Raw genomic sequence first — 11522 nt, 5'->3', positions numbered from 1 at the left:
GTGACTGGCATAGATACTCAAGTATGATTTTTAATTTTTCGATGTTGAATTTTTTTAATAAGGCATAAAACAGACTTGACAATAATGTAAATATCCATACTTTTATAGGTTGAAATTTTGGAAAGGGAGTCTCGAATTTTTTTATTTTCTTCTGAATTCTATATTTTTTTCATTACCCTCTGACCCACTCGTTAAATTTCTAGTCAACTTATTAAATTACAAACTTAATATTACTGTATGCATAACATTTTCAATTTTAATACCAATACCTAAAAAGGCAATACAAAGTCTCACAAATGTATTTTTTACAGATATCTAAAAACATTAAAAATATATACAAGTAGTCACGATTTATTTTAGCAAAACAATAAGTGTTAGTGATACAAATATAAAAATAATATGTTATAGTTGTATACCAATGCAAATAATGTAATATTGTAATTCAGTGTAGATAATGATATTATACTTTTATTATTTTCATCATTATTAATTATCAGCAATAATAAATAGGTGCACGTGAAACTCACGCCAATAATTGTTTACTTAGGTACCTATATAGAATATACTTATTTGAACACTGTTCAATTTCGAGTTCAATCCACTAACCCTCAACCTACACGAATTTACTAAGTCAAATAGAATAAGTAAAACGCGTCAATCCATTGGTAAGAGGTTTTGATGCTTTAAAGTACGTCTCTGTGATAATAGCGCAATGTACGCAAAATGGAAATTTATAGACGTGTTCTATTTTCAACATACCAATCAATAAAATGATGCAATAAGGATTCCTAAAACTGATTTCAATTATTTCGTGAAGTCTTCTTGAAATTTCTTTTCTCATATTTTCAATATAGCCTTGCTTTTAGCACACCAATTCGTTTTATATATACATAGGTAACAAATTTTAAGTTTTCCAGTTTACTTTGTTTATTTTCGGTACTTAAGGGTTAGGTTTAGGACTAGGTATACAAAATAAAATCGTAAGGCTATTGGATAACTGGTCTACTGTATGCCTGTACATTAGATGTAGAGCATGTAACTCTTCATTGAGCATGTCGCTGTTATGTACATATTTACATATATTATAATTTCACCACATACAAAACATATTAATTTTTTTTTGTGTCACGTATACGCCAAACACGCTGCAGGGTATAGATAGTCCGATATTATAGACATAAGGTGGAACCGACAATAAATAATGCCATTTTACTATACCGCACATTTGCATAGCATGAACTGGGTCACAACCCGCTTCACTAATATCGACGTGTATACCGCCGGCACTTGAAACGATAAGTATTTATATGTTAAGACGTTGAACACATAATATTAAATTCCGTTAATATTTCTTGAAAATATCATAATATAATAGTGTATAAAATTTAATACTCCTATTTGTGCCTTATGTCCATTATACGGACTTTAGTGATGGGAAGGTTGAAAACAGTAAATGTTTCTTGTATTTTTGCGATTTTATCGAAAATTGAACATCTGCATAACATACCATCATGGGTCTAATGGAATAGATATAAATATTTTCGAGTGAAATAACGAAAAATATCTTATTGTATTGCATGAACACAATATTATGTAGGAATTTATATAACACTACATACTTTGTATACCAATCTAAAATGTAAACTGTTTTTCGGTTGGTGTGAAAAATTTGGTGTTTTCTTCAAATACCAATCGCTTAATTTTACCATATCGATAAATAGATTACTTAATTCATAATTATTTTATAATTATTTTTTCTATCATAACACATAAGACATACCTAATATTTATAATTAATTAAATTTAAATAAGGATGCATAACTTTTATATCAATTTTTATATTTTAGTCATAATTTTTGACAGCAAGGCGGAAAATCTTGCATCCAACGTAAGGTAAAATACTTACTTGACAATTATTTGACATGTGTATAGCAGAAAAGATCTCTCAGTGATGTTTGAGTCGTCAGTGTAGATCATTTGCACAAATTTCATTATTTACTAATATTAAGAGTTAAATTATAATATATTTATAAATTTATTTTAAAAGTAAATACTTAATTATTCGAAAAATGTTGACGTTCTAAGAAATATTTCTTCTACTTAGTTTTATGTCATTAATCATTATGAGATAATATTTTTGAAAAGAAAATTTATTTCTTATCGTTACTATAATTATTTAAGTTTTTTAGTTTTTTGAATGACAGTGTACATTTTCAATTTTATAATACAAAGCCGAACATTTTTTTTGGAATTACAATGTATAAAAATCGAATTTTAAACGAAAAGTTAATTATTAGCTATAAATTATTGAAGTGTATTATCAGTGGCGTCAAACTTTCTATTTAGATCTGACTACTTCGTTTAAAATATAACCAGGAACAGAACAGTAATGGTTTATAATAATTGCACACCAAACTTTATATGACTTCTTAATGAAAATAAGGGATAAATTAATACATTTTTGATATTTATATAATTGAAGCAATATTGCTAATTTATAAATAGTTTCAATCTTCGTTATAGGTACTTACTTATTCTTACTAATAATGTAATAAATGTGTAATAAATTACAATGCATTACGAAATCGATATTTAATTTGAAAATTGAACAAATTGTTTTTCTACATGAAGTGAAAATGTAGATATACCTAATTATACTTGGTCCAACAGGTGCATTGAATTATTAATAATCGTTTAAATTCAGATAATTATAATTAAATAAATGTGCTAGTGTAAAATAAATTTTAATATTATTATATTGTTAATGGTATTAATAAATATACATTAATAACATTAACAATAATATTCAGTCAGTGGAAGTTATTATAAGCCAATATTTGGCATTTGTTTTATTGTTTATGGGGACTAAGCTTCGGTTGATGGGTCATTGATTGGTACAAAATCACATTTTACTCAGCGTTTTAAATAATATTAGTATGTGTATATTATACCTATAAAATTGTTAACTATTAATTAGATTTTTTAAGTTAGACTGTAATTGCTGTAATAAGAACATTTTGTTTATATTGCACAATTATATTAAACTACTTAGAAAATCAACTAAAACGTTTATTTATATTATAGGATAAATAATATTATGTAGAAAATAATAAAATAACAAATACTTAAAGTTACATTTTTAAAGGCTTACTTTTTGATAAAAATAGGTTTTTTTAATAAAAGTGGATAATTAAAGTCATTGACAAAAAAATTATTATTAATAGTATGTTATAGCCTGTAGATAATGTATCGAATATTTACAATAATTAATACCTATATTTATATTTAAATGTCTTATTGCAAGTTATAGTTGTTATTACAATATTACGCCTATTAGATATTTGGTTTAGGTGAAACGTATGCATTCGCGTAAGTGTAAATGTATCTTATACATAGTTAGGCCGTAGGTAAATCATGAATATGATTGGTAATAAATAATATTTTATGTTCTGAATAATTCAATACTAATATTAATATTCCACTATACTACTAGCTGAATAATTCACTATTTAATTTGTTATTATTAAACGTTATAATATCCTTTAAGTACAACTCAATTTATATTAGTATTTTTTTTTTTTTTAATTTTCAAAAAAGATAAATTACGATGTATAAGCACGTCAAATAACATACTTAAATTTTGTCAGAAATGTTGAGTTATCAGGACCACCTAAGATTTTCTGATAATAATTTAAAATTGTCACAAACGATTGATTTTCAAATTTTAATTGAGCTAAAATTATATTAGTTTTTAATTTTTATCATATTATTATCATAATATTATGGCCCATGGGCTTGGATAGATAGCTAATTAAAGTACGTTATTTTATGGACTTCAATGTATAAATTACATTTATGGGATGAATAAACTCTGTGATAGGTAATTTGATTGTGTCCTCTTCATTTCATTATTACTGTTGTGCTTAATTGCTCTCATCTATCTATGTTGCTTAATGTTATGTAAAATCGATTAAAAATATAATTTAATAAATAAAACGGATAACAAATAGTTTAAATTGCATAGTCGTACAAAAAAAGAAAATTGTCATCGGAATTTTATACTTTTATATATTGTAACAATTACGTAATTTCGTGTAGGTTTAAGTACCTGTAGATCCTATATTTTAAATAGCGTTGTTAACTCCCCAAATAATGTAGTAGGTGTAATATGTATGTATGGTATGTACCATGTGGTATGTCATATGTAAATATGTAATAATCTATGTTAGGGCGTTGACAGAGTTAGTTCCATACACTATACAAGAGCAAACAGACAACATTCGTAACTATTTTTTTTTTTTTTTTTGGGTAGGGTGTGTAACGCGTAAAACTATAATATATACGTTTGTATCTTTATTAAGTATGTTTATTAGATATATGTATAACTTATGTATTAATATGATCTAACTGTTTCACATAGATAATCATATTCTGGATAGTTAATAATTTAGGTATACAATAAACATTATAGATTTTACTATTATAGTATTATTAGTGTAGGTAATATATATATTATGATACCTACTCTTCTTATATGTAGTTGAAGTATTTATTGAAATAACTTAGCTTTTTCCATTCCGTTTGAAAAATACTACTTAAGTCAAAGTCGTTATTATTTTTATACGTATCCTATTACTGTAATTGAAATTAATAAATCAATATTTTTCATTTAATCACGTTGTATATAATGGATTTTAATGAAAAATAAACAAATAAAATATATTCTTTGATTTAATTATGTTAGTTGACACGAATGTTTAGTTACCTAAATTTATACTATCTACTACAGTAGTTAGTTTAGTAAACAGTATGATTTCGATGACATTTATAATGCTATAATAATGCTCTAAAAATTTCATTAATATAACTTTAGGCGAGTCTCAAGCTCGCTTAAATTCAGAGGTCTATAGTTATATGCCTATGTTTTATGCAGTTTTAAGCTGTTAGAGTTAAAAGTTATACACATTAATACATTATCAATGGATTATTGAGTTTACCTATATAAAAACTAAAACACCCATACACTATAATAGTATAATATTAAATACTAAAATACCTAATAAAACGTATTTATAAAACCTATATATTAATTTATCTGTGCTGAACGTTTTCATGACATTTTAAAATTTTTCTAAAAATAAATTATACCTGTACAATATTTTTAGTGTCTAAGCGATATTACTATTTAATGAAAAGATGGTAGGCACTAGGCAAGTGGATACCGCTCTGCTATATTACATTAGGTGTCGAGTAGGTTACTTTTATGAATGTGTTGAATTTTATTTCATTTATCTATCATCGTACACGAAAAATGATTCTAAGGGAAGACGGTCTTTCAGCCTATATCCCTAAATATATTTTATGATATATATATTTTTTTTATATAGCTATGTTTTTTAGTTCAAAAGAATTTCGTTAAAATTTCACTCTCATTCATACTCATACAATTAAAAAATACGATTATACAGTGTTTGAATACGATATAAAATAGCATCACTTTAAATCGAATAAGAAATACCAAAGCACTATAGATATTTATCTTACACTATCTTCCCTCACAAAAACACACCCCCAAGTGCTATACATATATTTCATCTGAAAGCATTTGAAATTATTGATTTATTTTTAAAATTTATGTTAATACACTTGGATTATGATTAAATAATAAAACAAACATATAAACCGTAAACATGTAGATGATTATAAATTATAATAATTATAATTTTAGTATAAGTACTTGATTAAATAATACATATAAAGTTTTTCCACATTATAGTTATGACTTATGATAATAAATTATGCTATTAAAATTTCTAGTTGTACAATTATATAATTTTTATGTCCTAATAACTGAAACCCTAATCATATGAACACATGACCCGTAGATCACACAGGTTAAAATTTAAATTGTGATTTTGACCGCAAAATTATTTCAAATCATATTGCAAAAGTAAAATAGGTACATAAAATAAATATATCATACATGTATGAAATGATAAAATGTTTATTTTAAATCCTGATTTATATTTCATCAACGAGAAAATATTAATTCAAGTCTGTATTTAAATTTATTTAGAAAAACACATATTATATTATATTATACAAAAGTGCACAAGTAAGAAAACTCATGATTTGTTCAAGTGGTCTAACCATAACAATTAAAATTATACTTCACACGTGCAAAGTAAATTATTTCCACGTGTTAATATATGCAGCATTGAGGTATCTTTCATTCGTCTGTATTACAGTTTTCACCTAATTAACGCTTAATTTTTTTTTTTTTGTAATTATTGTTTAAATATAAAACATACAGGGTGATACTTTCAACACTAAACACATAACATCTTAAAAAATATTTACGTTTTTGAAAATATTTTTATCATCATTATTTTCAGGTTTCAAATTATTTGTAAGACTACAAGAAGTTTCCTATTCCTAAGCAGACTATTTTAGTGTATATTATAATAATCTAATTGAACATGTATTGTTAATTATAATTATCTTTTATAATTTTTTTTTATAATTTATATGTATTGAAGAACGGACTGTATAGAATCACAATAATACCATGGTCCATGAATCTTATGCAGATTGTTGATTAACTGTTTCACTCACATACATTTTAAATAATTAATAAATTAGGAATTAAACATTTTTAATTTAGTTTTTATACTTCAAAATGTTCAATAACTATATCTGCTTCTTAAAAATCTAAATCGTTATTAAAAATATTATAAACTTCATGGAAAGTAGCTCTTTTCTATTAAGATATTGAGCTTACCTTGTTATCGAATAGTTAAATTGTAATAATTTATAAATTTAAATCTAGTAGGAATATTGGTCAAAAGTACAAGTCTCAGTACTTTTCAAAATAATCACCATTAAATAATGAATATTCTAATAAGGACCTGTAATAAATTAGAATTCAATGATATATTATCATGAAATATTAAATACAAAAATGATTCTGAGCGGAGATAGTCTATTAGCTTAACTCAAAAAAATACTTGAAAATTTGCAAATTTACTTAGTATGTAATTTAATAAATACAACTTTACTTCGTAATGACTGCATGAGCCTCCTCAGCAATGTTTACACACCCCCTTCCAGGGGAGGGCCACCAGGTTGGAAATCACTGATTTTGCACATTATTGGCGCATGAACATGAAGATGCACTATTTTTTGAATAATTATTATTAATTATCATTTTCAACATTGAAATATTTTTAATTCTTTAACCAAAAACAAATTGTTTACTTAAGTGGTAAAAGATAGGTAGGTACTTAAATTTTAAGATTGAAGCATAATATTGTTCCTAAATGGAGGCTGGACACAAAAAAAAACCGTTTAATATCCTTAAAATAAATGTTATAACCAAGACATTTATTATTTCACTATATATAAAAAATTAGTATACTACATACTACAGATAAAACGTTAATTCAAAAGTACTATTTAATTATGCTTTCAAATTATGCAAAAGAAGTATTTTCAAAAACATTTATAATTTACTACCTATTTAACGTATTTTTTTTTTGTTAACTGTTCGATATAATGCTTATCGAGACAGATTATTTAATATATTTAATTAATAACTAATCATATTAAATATTAATGTACCTAAATGGTTAAATGGTTATATTATTATTAATTATTATAGATGGCAATAAGTATATAGACTTTAATCGTGATTATATAACAGAGACCTATCATTGAGTTTAAAAATAAACCATACCTACTCAAAACTCACAATATCTTGATATTATATAACAATATAGTTATCTATGTAATAATCTGGTTATTTAAATGAGAAATAACTTATAGTTGATAAAAAGTTAATTAAGTCAAAAAATTTATACCATACGCTGCATTTATATACCTACTAAATAAATTACTATAGAACCCCAGAACGTATAAAGCACTTGAACTTTTTAGATATTTAGAACTAAATATATTAACTAAATTTTCTTCTTTGTTTTATAATATGGTAATAATCCAACTTCCATTATTCTAATCGTCAAATGAAAATATTCACCAAGTTTTATACAAGTTACAACAAATATCTGTTATAAAATGTGATTTATCACCTAATTACTCTTGAAATCATAACTTCCTATACATACGATTACGAATACATACAAATTAAAATTCATCAAATACGCCCTATTTTTTCATTTTATAATAAATTGATTTAAATTCTTATTTTTTGGTCAAAATGTACCCTAAGACCATATTTTAAAATTCTTTAAATTTTTTTGTTCTAAAGGAGTGTCATATTTCGATACAAACTTCTATTTTTTTAAATGAGAACTACCTTTTTGTTGTAAATTATTGAATGGTTAATTTTTTTTTAATTTTCGGGGGAAAAGCGTTGGATATAGATATGCTGCAATGCGGGTAAAATTAATTTGATCCTACAATCGTGGAGAAAATGGTTGTTGTTGTTGCAACTAATTTTATCACTATTTTCAATCACATTATTTTTGAATCATTTCGACATTTATGCATATTGAAATCCAACAAATTTTAATATATTCTTAAATCTTAATATATAAAGTTAAATAATTGTATAATGTATATTTATATGTTACGGTAAATGATGAAATTAACGTTATTCGCTGGTTATTAACATTATTGACACAGGGGTAAATGGGCAATGATCTCGAATAAAAAAGGAAATAATTAAATGTCTTGTAATATACAAATAAATGTTATATTTTTGATTTTGTACTAAATATTTTCTCTTTATTTTAATATAAGTTATGTTATGTTAATATAAGTTATTGAAGACGTTTTATAACTTCTTACTTGTGTTTTAATTTATTTTTAGATTCTGAAAGTAGTGATATTATACCTTGGCTATCGGGACATAACATATAACTTATGAATTTAAAATTGTTCAAGAAGTACACAAAACTAAATAAAATGCTTCTCTCTACAGAGATAGATTATTTTTTATTTAACTAGGTATATGATATAATTATAATATATTTTACAAAGATGTGTCATATAATTATTATTTTATACTTATGTTGTATGGATACTTAGTACTTATTTATAAAAGAAGAAATGCTTTAATCTTCAACTTCGAGGTTGATGTCTGGTAAGAAATTGGACCTAGTTGATCAAACCCAAACACCTTATCATTACACACCATGATCCATGACTGAAATGTATACAAATATAAATATATAGTAAACGTTGAATTATAATTTCCTGATAATATTGACCTTTATTATTATATTAGATTAATTAGTTATTATATAATAAATGATAGAATATATGATACTCGTTATTTAATATGTTTATTATGTTTTCCATTAATCAGTAAATATTATGCAATTAGTAAATGTATATGTTTATAATTAATTGTATATAAAACATTACCTATAACATTATTGTATTTATTATTTCAATATTATAAATATTAAGAATTATAACTTATAAATTTACTCTATAAATTTAAATTTAAATGTAAATAGCTAATTATTGTTATTCGATGTACCTATCTGATTTCTAAAACAAAGTATATTTTAAATTTTTAACATAAAAACACGATTAAGGTGTCTGGTTCCAATGCAATTTGTACACAAAAATATAATACTCTACTACGGGAATAGTGATCCTGTTCTGTAGAATCAACCAAATTTGATAATTTAATAGATTAAAATAGAGGGTAATATTCTACAGGCCGCATCGATCTCTGTTTTTCAATATTTTAATCTAACTTTATAATCTGTCTTCAAAAATAATATAATTTTAAGCAATTTTATATAAATTATATTTTACTATTACTTTAAATAAAATAAAAATCGGAGTTCGATGCTGCCTGTAACAAGTCTTCGTCTTTCAAATAAAAATATAATTACCAAACTCCAACAATTCTACAAGGTCTGAGAATTATTCCCGTGAAGTCATTTTTTCGATACAATACACCCTATCAACCACCCTTAAATAGGTATCGGGTAGTAAATTAGTGGAAAAGTATTGTAATTTAGGTGATAACTAAAATACAAAATTTAATTTTCAAATTTTATAGAATTGCGGAAAATTTAAAAATCTAGCACCGGGCCCCTTAAATATAATTTGTAAAAAAACAATATTAATAATTTTGAAGTAACAATTTAAATAAATTATTAAAAAATTGGATCTAGTTGATAGTTTAGGAGGGATTCAAAAATAAAAAAATCCTAGTACTTTTTAAAATAACTAGTAATAACTAAAAAAATATAGTTAAAGATCTTACAAAATGTTTATAATAGGTAACATTTTCTAAATATTGGAACTCTTCTTGAGCTGTATTTAGACATTTGACGTTTTTGATTTTTTTTTTTTTTCTATAAATGTTAATAAAAATTTATTAAAAGATCCCTTAAAATTTTTAATTTGTTAGGTATAATAGCAGTATAACAATATATTAAAACGAATACACAGGTATGATTATTTTTTAAGAATTGGAAGTTCAAATAGGATAAAATTCGTTAAAATTACGAAAATTTACAAACAATTGTGTAGTTAAAAATTTATAAAATATTTAATTTTTATTGAAAATATAATACGTAAGATTCCTCATAAATAGTTCAAATGTACCTAACCAAAATATCTAAACAAAATTATTATTATTTATATACACTATATTTATTTTAGTTCTTGCATAATATATTATAATAAATAATAATACATAAGTTTAAACTTCAAATTAGATCTATATTTACATTTAATAAAAAGTACATTATAATAGTATAATCCTGAAGACTGGTGTTAACTAAAATTTAATTTTGATTATCTCTAACAAATAATTTAAGAGTTTCCTCTTATATCATTCCAATACGTTGCAAGAAACTTACAAAGCAAATATTCGAAGTAGAGCAATGCTATTTTTAACAAAATAATATTTTCCTCGACTTTCCATTATTATCATATATTATTTGACTTTTATGAGAAAGTTAAAAACAATAACTGATACTATATTGATTCCATACATAATACATATATACATATTCTTATAATTTTACTAATTTGTATTTTATGTATTAGGTACCAGATATGATAGACGTAATTATGAAACAAATCTTTTTTACCTACCTATACCACTTATCAGGTGGTTGTCGATAACATAACATTAGGTATAATGGTGTTATAATATTTATACAGGTAATTATATACCTATTTGTTATTGAAGTAGCATAAATTAACAAAAACAAAAAAAAAATAGATTACTATAGTACATACATTAATAATTATAAGCATTAATTATACATATAAATACTTACTAAATTTATATTAATGCGTTCACTCGCTAGTTTCACGATCCATGCGTTTTGAATTAACTACTGTTATTATTTTTTTTTTTTTAATTTTAGTATTTCAATTTGCTATTAAAAACAACCCTCAAAGTTAAAAGTCAAAACATTTTTACTGCTTAATAAGATGATAATAGACACAAAAAAGTATACATTTTTATAAAATCAATAATTAGGTAGGTACATCATTTCGTTAAGAATCGAAGTTAAAATACCTAC

This window comes from Aphis gossypii, chromosome 2 (assembly GCF_020184175.1).
Source record: "Aphis gossypii isolate Hap1 chromosome 2, ASM2018417v2, whole genome shotgun sequence".
In the NCBI taxonomy this organism is placed as follows: Eukaryota; Metazoa; Arthropoda; class Insecta; order Hemiptera; family Aphididae; genus Aphis; species Aphis gossypii.
The sequence above is the reverse complement of the archived record's forward strand: the minus strand, read 5'-3'. Positions refer to the sequence as shown.